Here is a 12,964-nt window from a genome sequence, read left to right as displayed (position 1 = left end):
TGTGACATCTCGTTTCATGAAAATTAAGCGCTTTTACTTTGAATCTTGAAATTCTTGAAAGGGCTGTGTAAATATTATTATCAATAAAGGACTGAAATGTTTGACCAATATCTGTGATTACATAATGCAGTGTATTTTTTTTCTCTGAATTTTGACTCTTCTTATCTATGTAAGAAATGCAGAATCATGCTTTAACGGGACCTCTGACAATGCCATGTTGCATCTGAACTTCCCTAAATGTAGGGGGTTCCATGGCACCACTTAACTGCAACATAAAATTAGCACATGATGTTTAATTGTTAATGAACAATTAAAAAACGTAAATTCTAAACGTATGGCCAAAAATGTGCCATTTCTTTTTGAAATGTGAATGAACAGTGGCAGCAGTTACATAGCACCTCTCAGTGTTAGGTCCCTATTTGATAAACCTGTCAAATGTTAATGAAAACTCCTCCATGTTTTTGGTGCTTTGCAGCTGTTACCTGTCTCCTTGACTCTGCAGGATTTCTGTGTGTGAGGAGTTTCAGAGTGCGCTGGGGGTGCTCCAAGACTCGCGCCTGTACGTTTCATCTTCATGCTGTTCAGGCAGGTGATGCCAGCAGAAAGCACCTTTCTCTCAGCTGCCTCGTTGAAGAACTGACACTTATTCCCTGTGATCTTGTTTACCTAAACATTTTACGCGAAGCTGTGAGATACAGGGTAGGCTGTGTGGGGTAGAAAAGACAGATTTCAAAGGAAAATGTCCTTTTTAGCCCCATTCATTATTCTGAAGAGGAAACAGGACATTTTGTGACATTAATATTGTGCTTTCTGTGAATATTTAATATTAATCAAAAAGGTCCGGGCCATTATTATTAGAAACAGTGTGCATTTTTATTTAAACGTCATCTGAACACAAATGATTCTGTCCCACAGATTGCATCATTCTATAGCAAATATTCTTACATGCCAGTTATTTTGTATTCCTACATCTCCAGTTTTCCCTACATCCCTTCTGAAGACTCTCACAGCACCAGTGCATTTCCCACTCTTCTCTTTCTCTGTAGTCTGTTCCTTTCTCCTTTAGTGTTTGACACAGACTTTGCTTTTCTATCCATTCCATTATCCATTTTACCGGGATAATCCCTGCTCACCTCCTGTAATACTCTACATTGAAGGAGGAAATTACATTTGGTTTGCAGAGCAGTTTTGCGAGGCTAGTTGTCGTTTGAATAGTAGCTTATGGGGATAGTGATTCTCAAACTCTGTTTACCTTTGTGTTTGGTTATTATTTGAACTGCCAGTATCACTATGATATTGTAGTGGAAATGGTCCAGGAATCAAGACGGAAGGAAGGATGTTAAAAGCAAGGCCAGCATAGGTTCAGAATTATTTATTCTTGTGCTATAATAGCATCATGGGGCCTTAGAGACTTTGCCTGCAGAAGTCTGCCTGCAGGTCTGTGGGTTCCTCTCTTATAGTCAGTGAGTGCTGAGGTCAATCCAGGGTCAGTACAAAGTCTGTGTAAGTGTGATGATCAGCTGTCGTATGTTTGGACTTCAATCTTCTTGATTTAGCTATCAGTTGCAATCCTGTATCTGGTGGTTGTTGTTTGTTGTTGGATTTGGCCTTTGATAATCCTCGACAGATTATTGGCTCTTTTTGATAGGTGAGTCTACTCTTGCCTTCTGCGATATCAATATAACATCAATATAAAAAGATGGGATTATGGATCACCTTCAATACAGTTGTTTGGGTGTTTTGCACTTGTTTTTTATAATAATAATAGTAACTAATAATAATAATAATAATAATAAGGGTCTGCAGAAGCCATTTTCCACGGTATTGTCCCCAAATGCCCCCTGAAGTGGAAGAAGAGGGTTTATGAAGCCAGTTAAATTGAGGGCGATTGAGTGAGCAGAGAGAATGTATCTAGGATGAGGGGGATCCCCCTTAATGTCACAAAATATATGAATGACCGCAGTGGGTGGTTTCCCTGCTTTAATGTCTACTCTGGTCCCCTACTGCAGTCAGGACAACAGTCACTGCTTCTGCCGTCAGCTGAAATTACACCTGTTCAAATTACATCTCAGTTCACCTCAGTTCGTTCTAAATCTCTATCTTCAATTTTGCTGCTTGAAGCACTACATTCCCAGGCTCCCTCTTGCACCTAGTATGACACTAAACTGGTTAAGTTTATTAAGTAATTACTACTTAATTTGTGCAAATGTATTAATGTCTCCTATCTTCTGTGACTCAAATGCTTTGATTGAGAAAAAATTCCACTGTGTTTGAGCTGCTGTTAAAGTCTTTCAGAAGATACCATTATAGCTGTAGTTAAAAGGGTTCAAGAGTAGTAACCATTTTATTTTGGGTATGTCATTTTCAGGCTTGTACTCAAAAAGAGTCCAATACAGAAGCGGCTAAATGTGGCCTTTCAGCATTATTACGGTCCCTGTTTTCTTTTTTCTGTGTTGCATGCTGTTATGGTTTGGATAATTTAAAAAAAGGAATTTCATCTCCTTGCATATGACTCATTTTGAAAGTTTTCTTGGAGTTGGCATGCTTAGCTGTCACAATGCTACTGATCAATAGAGGAAGAACAGCCTTAATTATTTAGGCTTTTCTCCTACATATTAATCTTTTTTTTTGTTGAGTTTTGCTGATGAAAGATTCAATTGAAAGCCGTCCCTCTTTCTGAAGTACAAAATGGTTTAACTGCCAAACTTACCTCTTTGATGACGGATGCAATCAAGGGTGATAACAAATCTTTGAAATGCAGGCTTGTACTTCCTGAGACATTGCTGCAAATTTACTAAGATGCATTGGTTTATTTGATGAATGCTGACAAAGTACGGCTGTTACTTCACAATGTAGACATACTGATAAACTGGTCACATCGTTCACTTTGAGACCTAATCTTTATTAAATTGCTGGGAGAATAATTGTCAGAATTGATGCAGGATTCTTCAGTTCTTAAGATTACCTTGTGTGCAACAAAGCATATAATTATTTCAGGTTGAATGATTATGAATTCTTAAAATAACTTCAAATCAGAACTCGCACTATTTACACCAAAGTCTCCATTAAATTTTCTGCTCATCTTTTCATCTTTACTGTGATGCACAAATCACAAACTGATTGCATATAGTTTGAAAGAGTTTGCGAGAGAGAGCAAATAAAATCAAGACAAAAACAGTAAAGATGAAAGAAGAGTAATTTTTAAGCATTTTTCATTCGTCATGATCAATTTTATAGCTTGAAGCAACTATATTTTTATTTTGAGAAAATAAAAATGTAGTTGCTTCAAGCTATAAAATTGATTATATTGTTTTTTATGGATTGGATGAATAATGATAATATTTTGTATAATCAATTTGTTCTGCTTAGTCATGTCCTGTAGACTGATAATTTGCTAGGTGTCCAGAAACCACGTAAAATTCTTCTCCATTTTCTGAAAATCATATGACATCCCTGCTTTTGGTTGTCTGTAGCCATGTTTTAGATACCCTTAGTCTGTCAATGGTGAGATCTGAATGTGTATAAACTCCTACACTCTAGTCTGAACATTAATAAACCCTGAGTATTGTTATCACGGAAGCCATCGATAGCTCCGCTCATCCCATTGAAACTGTAGGCTTCTGGAAATAATTGCTCCTGCTGCTTACAATGAATATGCAGTAAGATGATAATTTTCTGAAATATTTTTATACTAGTACTGGGTAGGTGTAGAGGGGGTTGGATAATTTTTTGGGGATGTGAGTAGGCATTGAAGCATGACACACAGGTACAGAAGTGCATAATCAATCCACCATGAAAAAAGGTATGCCTACAATATCGTAGCACATGATAGGGGCTGTTTGCGTGTTAAGGATATTGATTGTGTTGAGGCACAGTCCAGATATTATTATAGTAAATATATTATACTATAAAAAGAAATCAGTAACCATATGAATTTGACCTGAACTCTCATAACATAGAATCATTAATAATTAAACATTGGTTGTGTTGTCAGGTAACTGAACCCCAGTTTTCAGAATTAAATCACTCGGTCACATCAGTTTATTCGTGATATTAAACCTCACAGAGGTCACCCCAGTTCAAGAGAGTCCCTGAGCCCTTTTCTTCATATAGTATTATGCAAACAAATCTGTTAGCTTTCCAAAATGCTCACTCTTTGTTCCCTCTGTTCTTTGGATGTAATAATCTAACGAAGTCACAGATAACGCCACAGAGTACAGAGCTTATGTACAGTATAAATCCATAATCTGACTTTAGTCTTGCTGAGAAGAGGAAGAGGCTGAATCCACGACAAAGCTATACCCTTCAACAAGTGGTTTGAACTGCTTCACGATTCCCTGTTGTCAGGGCAACAGCGGTTCTATCACTCAACAGTGCAATTTATGTAAAAAAAAAAAAAGAATATATATATATAAAAATTGGCGGGTGGGGAGTGTCTGTAATGTCATGTTCAGGTGGTTTGCAAAACAAAATAGCATGTAACACTCGTTATTGGCATTTATCATGGGTCTGATCTTTCAGGCTGACCACCACTGACCTTTCTATAACCGGTTGCTACCAGCCTGGCTGATTGCAATCATTTACTACACATTAACTATGAGACGCATTTTCAATGTGAATACAGTGTCATGCATGTACCCATGACATCTAGACAGTGAACTATCAATCTTTGGCTAGGAGTGGTAAATTGTGTTACATTTTTATTGGGAATTTGCAACGGGAAATACTTGAAAGTTCATGTAATACCACACTGAATGGACTGTGATATCTGAGACTCTGACAAGAAACATGCACTAAACTTTTCACCAAATAAGGCATAAAGGCTGGCGATACAAGCACTCATTCTGAGGGTATGTGGAGAAGTGTCCTGATTGGCCAGTGCACAGCCATGCCTTCTTCACACCTTTATCTCTTTTCAAAGGGGATGCCTACCTGCCCAGATTTACGTTGTGTGCCGGGCATCAACACAGGTGGAAAATCCAGGTTCAGAAAGTAAATGTCCTCCCCAGTATTTTGTTCCAATCACCTTAATTGGCTAATTAGCACACTTCGTAAGCCAGGAGGTACAACTAATTAGTGGAATCGGCTGGCTGAGTTAATGGGTGGAATAAACACATGGCAGGACTTCCTACTTTCAGACCCTAGGGGCACCAACACCATTTTTTGCCTGAATTTACTATCTTTGTCTGTGCCCTTAAATCATTATCCACACTATGTAAGTTTTTACACAGCATATTTAATATCTGGAAATGAACCTAAATTGGGACAGTGGTGAGTGGTTAGGCTTTAAAGAAAATAATGGGCCATTTTATCCATTCTGTTTATGCAGCTCATTTCAAGCTACACTGAAAAATAATCAACAATCTGTTTTCAACATTTAACAATATAACTTTTTTTTACCATAAGTTTATTGTTACTGTTCTGTTATTACACAAGAAATATTTGCAGTTGACTGGTGCATGGCAATTAAAACATGCATCTGAAAAAGCAGCTGTTTGTTAGACGATGTATTAGTAGAATTAGTTTGTAGCATAAAGTCAGTGTGCACATCTGTGTTTAATTTTGTTACTGTTATTTTACAAACACTGCAGCTCTGTCAAACCATAAAAAAACTATTTAACTCATTGCGCCTTTTCAAATCTAGTTGTCCAGCTGTGCTCTTAATTTGTCTGTTCAGTGGGCTTTTTGACCATGCGGGTTAGGAATCAGTTATAGATCCAATTTCATGAAAATCTGCTGCTGGTAGTAAAAAAATAAATTAATTAAAAAAAAACTGCATTCTTGTCTGTGAGCAAACCTTTGGTGGTCATGGCTATAAAACATTCCCTTCTTTTCCCTTCATTTTCCCTTCATTTGGAGTGCAGAATCGATCATAGAATTTGTCACTGTTATTTCATAACCTACATTAATGTGATTATATGATGATTCTAAAGTCGCAAATCTGCTATGCTATGCTCTGAGGAAGGATGTCAGTCAAACGTGTGGTATCTGAAATGTTTAAATAAGAGGCAGTAAACAACTGAGTTTGGCATTAGCACCCGCTGTACCTACCCATCTGTGAAATGGCCTGTGTTTCACGCCATTTTCACCAAGGGACGTGAACAAAATACATTGTTGTTTTTCGTCAGTAAATTAGACGTAGAGAAATTTAATCAGTTTTGCTGCTTTCCAAAGTCCTGTTAAGACTTGACGCTGTGAAGAAAGTGAGACCAGTCACACTGTACCAGGGCTCAGCAGAAATCGGCACCTTTTTGTGCTTAAATTGGTGTTTCCTGCTGTTATGGTGATGCAACTTTGTTTTAATGGTAGAAATCCAGCTCTGAGGGAAAGGACCCTTAAATGAGTTGTGATGTGCATAACTGAAAGCTTGTTAAGCAAGGCTTGACTGAAGCAGATAGATGGACCTACGGGGACACATCTTGGTACACGATGAGGTTATGTTTTGCAGGTTGGATAGCAGAGGTGGGTGTTGGGGTGTCTGTCCTCTGTGGCTCACTGAGCAGGTGTCACCCCCACCCCCATCTGCAGCTATGATGCTGTTTCACAACACTTTATTCCACTCTTAAATGATTAGACTTGTGTTGAGAAACACCAGGAATCCGCCAGGTTACCAACAGTGCCTCCGTTTGTGGTAGTGAAGCTGATTTAACAGAGCGGGGATCGAGTCTGCAGGAAGACGCGAGGAAATAACACTTGCAAATTCATTGTTGAGTGGGGAAAATGCTTCTTTGTCTGAGGGCAATATAAATTGACATAGTCTGTTGCGTTTCCATAGCAACAAAGCAATTTCACCATTCAATGAGAATAATAGGGTTGTGGGTTTGCTGTTGTTGTTGTGTAAGTTTCATATTTTGTTAGAATCATTTTCTGCTTGCGCACAGTATTCATAAGCGGCAGAATGGAATAATGACAGAAACCTCTCCCTTATAATTCCTACAAAAGCAGCTAAAAAATGTTCTGATATTTATCAGAAGTCTTATATATGCGTTCAGCTTCACGTATATTTCATGTCACCTGCATTTAGTCCCATAGACATAAAAGCAACATTCAGTGGCTTGCAAAAGTACATGCAAAATCTTTAACGTAATTACATGGTTAATAATACTAGATGATACCGCATGGGACAAAATCACTTGAAAGCTGCTAGTGTTGTCTACTGCCATATTTCATTGGTGGGAAAGTGAGGCATGAAATTATTACGCTCAGGGTTTAACCGCGCCACTCGAGCTTTCGGAAGCCCGAAGACACTCATTTACTCTTATCGTTTCCTCACCCCTCTACTTTGCTGTTGTCAGCACCGTTCCCTGTTTTCTCGAAGATTACACTTTTCAGTTTGTAGGAAGACTTTGGCCCCTTCCACAATTAGGTGGGAGTGTTTGGTCTGATAGGTTGTTAAAAATAAACTCTGTGTTGTAGGGTATGCATGTTGAGGTTGATCTGCTGGAGATCCCTGGAAAAAAGCAAACACCAGATAATCATTCTGTCCTTTCCTGTATTGTTTATTTTTCCATGAAAGGTGTTGCATAGCTGCTCAAAAGTCACTCGGCTGTAAATAAATTACATTAGCACTTAAACAAGATCATACGCACATAGACTGAAACTAGAATGATAAAACCTTAACATAAGCCAATCTTGTCCTGTTGTTTCTAGGCTGTGCACAGTATGGTTTCAAATTACCTATCAGAAAGAATACATACATGGGCTAGAGGTACTTACAAGCACTGCACTGCCAACCCTGTAGAATACAAAATGAAGGACTACAGACATTGCATGCAATGCTGTAGTTTCTAGATTGTTTCATTGATATCGGTTAACAAAAACCAGCCAGATAATAATTGAATCTGTGATGCAAATCTGTTCTATACACAGTATGCCATAGGTTATATTACTGCTCCAAGTTTTTTTGTTGTTGTTTTTTATTTTTTTTATTTTTTTTTTACCCCCTTATATGAATAGCAAGGTGGGTGTAAGATAGAGGGTCTCCATGCACACTTTACCCTGGTCATTTATTGTGCTCTGTCTTACTGTGGATTTTGAATCAATAACAGGACTTCCTGGTATAAGTACAGGACTTCCTGGAATAAAACCTCGATGATTGCCAGTGTGTCCTCAGGTGGGAAGATTCTGAAGGCACTGAAAAACAGCCGTGCTGTCTAAACCTTTTCTTAATTTGCAGGAAGGAATAAAATCTAATTTCTTACCATGAAATATGAGATAATGCTTTTATTCTCCATGGTTATATTCCCAAATGAACCAAAATTGAATGAAGCAGGCTTAATGGTATTAATAATGCTGTAATATCCTATATGTGTCAAACTAAATTCAGGCAAGGGGATGCCTTTTCCCCTGAAAGATTAGATGGTATAGATCGTCTTCATGAAGCTGGTAGTCATTTCATTGTACATATTATGTTCTTACATTTCCTTTGTGAGGTAAAAGTCTGTACAATAGTTATGTCTCTGGGTATTGACAGAATCACTAATGGCACTCTGGAAGTGTATCTGCTTACTGCTGCTGGTGTACCAGTGAACTGTGCCCATAGCTCCAACCTGGGGTCTTTCGATAGTCAGGCTGGGGAAGTACTTTCCTTTTTTCTGATGGACGTTTCTGTGTGCCCGCCTAAAGTGGCCAACATGACACACCCACAGGGCTGGGGTGGAGCACTTGACACCTCCCAGACTACCCTGTGTGTGCGGACTTCTTCCCGGTGTGTACGGACTTCTTCCTCGTGTGTACGGACTTCTTCTCCGTTTGTACAGACTTCTTCCCCGTGTGTACGGACTTCTTCCCTGTTTATACAGTCTTCTTCCCCGTGTGTACGGACTTCTTCCCCGTTTGTACAGACTTCTTCCCCATTTGTATGGACTTCTTCCCCATTTGTACAGACCTCTTCTCCGTGTGTACGGACTTCTTCCCCGTTTGTACAGACTTCTTCCCCATTTGTATGGACTTCTTCCCCATTTGTACAGACCTCTTCCCCGTGTGTACGGACTTTTTCCCCCTTTGTACAGACTTCTTTCCCATATGGACTTCTCATAGACAGGTTGAGTAACGGACATGTAGCTGTGGACCGCAGGGAGTTTGGTAGGCCAACAGTGGCACTTGACAGCATTCCGTTTCGGAGTCCCAGGTCGGAGGGGTCCTATTTTGCCGGCAGCGATAGCGTTGCTGTGGAGTCAAAGGGGAGAGCGGAGCCTGCGGGCCTTCTCCCAGTGGCCGCGTTCGCGTGCGGCAGCCAGGGGTAATTAGTCGCAGTTTCTGTGCTGCGTGGCGTCTGCGGATCATCGCCGTGAAGTGTTGTGTGTATTATCCTCCCCGCTGTTTCCGCACCTCCATCCGCGGCCCCAGCGCCATCTGATGCACACAGACTGACATTCAACGCCCTTGGATGCCAAGAGCGAGTGCCCAGCGTGGAGCCACCTGCCAAACAGTCAGTCCCCGTGGCATGGATTAAAAAAGAACCATCTACAGAGTTTGCTGTCTGCTTTGGACTCAGATTCTGCTTTCAGCAGCTGAATTATGTCAGCGCGTCGTTTAATTTGCGTTATTGGCTATGACATATTTGGCCCCTCCCCAAAGGGGACCTTTCATTTGATGGCTCGTTAAGTCTGTCAAAGTCTAACATACACAGTTCAGACTGCATGTTTTTCATTAGTGTTGAGTTTAATTTCTTCCCTGTTTTTCCATTGGTATATTTATTGTGCTTGTTTAGGTTAGAATGCCATGGTTCCTGAATGTCTCATTTTAATATATTTTCCGTTAATGCATGTGAATAAAAAACAATATCTTTAAAAATCTATTACTGCTTAATCATATTACTGTTCCTTGTACCATTACTTTATGAAGAAAAGCTGTCTCCATGCATGCTATTCATGTATAGATATCTTCTGGAACATTAAGGAACATCAAAATCCATGCAGACAAGGACATAGATCTGAAACACATTTCAGACTGTTTTCTATTACATAACTACGTAAATTAAAATTACAGACTTTTTTAAACAATGCTTTCAAAGTTAAAAGTATCATATACAGTAGACAGGCATTACTTTGAAATGACATCACCCATCTGTGTATGATCACATAATAGCACCTGTTATTGTAAAAAAATAATACAGAACTTTAGTTCCCTCTCAATGGGTGGAACAACAATAGAAAATGAAAAATGAAAACAAAAAACTGAACTAACTACTAATGTACTCTGCAGCTAAACAAATGGGCAATCTTTGAATAGCTCTATTTTGCACAAAGCAGGGAGAGATAGATGAAAGTTGCCCTCAGTAATAACCCTTAAGAACAAAGATAACACTAAATCCTGAAGGAATTAAGACTGTTGCCTCGAGCGAGGCATACATTGTTAAATGCATACATTTTTGTTATTGTGTATCCATTCTGGGAAAGTATTAAATGTTGAAAAAGGAAAGATTGTCTCCACTCTCAGCATGAGCTTATAAACAGCAACCCACGCATCATAGCAGCAAATGTTTGCAACGTGACCCTGGATCCACATGTGGGATTTACTTATGCGCAATAATTGTGTATAAATTAGTGTTACAGTTGGCACAAAGTAAAGTAATGTATGACAGACAATTGAAAGTGTTAAAAAGGTTTTGCACCAGTAATTGGAGTCTGAGATACCTTTCATTGTTTGTGATTGAAACTTAAATAAAAGGAATTGATAATGAAAAGTAACACTGATAATGTTTGAAGTAGATTTCTTAATTAAAATATATTATTATGTCCTTAATGAGGGAGTTCAGAGAAGCATGATGTACGCTGCAGGCCTGAATTTGTGGGGGTTATTTTGGCGATAAATCTCAACTGCCAAAATAGTGGCCAGTCAGAATCCTTGCCATGTCCCACTTCCTCTTTCCCATGGTGCATTGCCAGACAAGAAGGAATGCTTCCAGCACACTGTGGACCATTTCCCATTTGGTCATGAATGTTATGATGAGGAAATTTTCCAGATAGAAAACATTATTGCTTGAAGAATATTCTGACAAGGTTAAAGAAAATATTCCATGACATGCTGTACACATACTGTACACATACTGACGGACCCTGAGAAAAATAATAATAATACAGAAGTGAAATGAACAACCAAGCAGCTGCATAGTGCTACCATTAATGCAGCTCATAAAATTGATATTGCCTTATGTACTGTGTTCCTGTTGTGTTCGCATGCTGTTTTCTTACATATTCAAGGAAAGGTATCCCTGCAGAAGTGAACTCTTCTGCCAACGAGGGGTATCTGTACCCTGAAGCACAGCTTTTCAGAGCAGCCGTGAAGCAGCGATGCGTATCTCCCCATATGATACATTTGCATGAAACAGCCCTGTCGTTAAGCAGAGAAAGCTTCAGTCTACGATGGCTGAAGTTTTTATTGGCAGCCCGGGGGATTTTTTTTTTTTTTTTTTAAGTCCGTTGGCGAAGGAGAGAACTGCAGTGCTGCAGATATATGTGAGTGTACTGTATTAGTGGTGGATGCCTGATGCCTTGTCCAAGGAGCAGGAGCGGGTTTGGTTTAACGGAAAAGCAGAGGACTTGGCAAAGCTCACTGTCAGTTTGGGGACTTTTCTAAGTCAACAGAAGTGTTTGGTATTCGGCTGTGTAGCTCCTGGGAGATGACTGACAGCTTCAGGGCTTTATAAGCATTGTAGATACTTCAATAAATAGACCTTGAGATCCACAACTGGACATTTCTTTCCTTGCTTTAAAACAAAAAAAAATAGATTTAGTTTCAAACAAAATTATGTTGATTGACATTACTGTATATTTGTTCATTTATTTATTTGATTTGTGATCCATGTATTTATGGGTGTGTACTGATAACATTAACCTGAAAATGTTGTTTTTCTCCAAGTCCTTTCACATTTTTGAAAGCTAATTTGGAAATGAGGTCTGGACGAGAGCTTCTAATGTTTAGGTGAGCCCAATAAAACCCATCCAGAACCTGAGGGTTTGGGTCAGTTTGGATACTAACTCTGTCCTTTTATATCTGGCTCGGTTTGGGTCGGGCCCCTTGTAGCTGGCCCTTTAAATTTTGAGTGCAAAGCACTGTGCACGCTGGAGGGCAGCTGTAGGCAAGCTAGTCTAAGCTAAGCTATGCGAGTGACAGAATGGACACCTCCGAGCCAGTGAGAAAAAAGTTATTGTCAGGGGAGTATGATGTGGGGCAGCAGCCTTCAAAAGGAAAATCTGGACAAACTTTTACATGGTTTTTGACTGAGCTGCAAATTAAGGCATGGGGTTCGTAAGATGCAAATAGTGTGAAATCCTGCTTAAGTAGGCTACTTTAGCTATAAAACAGGAACATAAATGCTACGACAATATACTGCACAAGCCTGGTGTTGTCCCAGACATTAATTGCATCTTTCCCAAACAGAGCATCAATGACTCCCCAAACCAGGGGGCGCCTACTGTACTGACGCTTATTAAAATCGGGTTCAAATCGGGTCGGCCTTTCAAAATGCTGCCACACGCGAGTTCTGGTTGGGCCTGTGCAGGAAAGAATACGAGCTCATGTAGGTTCGAGCTGAAAGAGGCCCTGTTTCAAGCTCTAGTCTGGGAGAGATGTCTTTGAGCTTTCATTGAATGTGAAGTCCTTAATCCAAAAGCTTTTTTTTTTTCCTTACATCTTATTAAGCAGGGTCAAGGATGGTATCCTTCTTAATATAGTTACCCATCCATCATTATGTACTATACATACAATTTAATGTATGAATTGAGAGTGTAAAGTATGATCCTAAAGTGAACCACATGGTCTGCAGGCCCGTGAGGCCGTCTCTAAACCTAGCCCTTCCACCTCAGCTTTTGTAGTTTTATTTGTTTAGCAAAGTTTACTCAGGTACACTTTTCACTATTGTCCAACTCCAAGATTACCCAAACTGCTTTTTGGTTCATGAGCAGGCCTTAATAAGGATACCCCTGGGAGGAGAATGTCCCCACCCACATTGTTTGACAAA

The 12,964-nt window shown here is 39.5% G+C and overlaps 1 protein-coding gene across 6 annotated transcripts in view; it reads left to right on the top strand.

Moving 5' to 3' along the window:
• The window catches only part of lsamp (limbic system associated membrane protein), an 869,619-nt gene that overhangs the window by 688,273 nt on the left and 168,382 nt on the right, over positions 1-12,964 (top strand). The window lies entirely within an intron of this gene.

This window comes from Anguilla anguilla, chromosome 12, assembly GCF_013347855.1.
Source record: "Anguilla anguilla isolate fAngAng1 chromosome 12, fAngAng1.pri, whole genome shotgun sequence".
Lineage (NCBI taxonomy): Eukaryota > Metazoa > Chordata > Actinopteri > Anguilliformes > Anguillidae > Anguilla > Anguilla anguilla.
The sequence above is the reverse complement of the archived record's forward strand: the minus strand, read 5'-3'. Positions and strand labels throughout refer to the sequence as shown.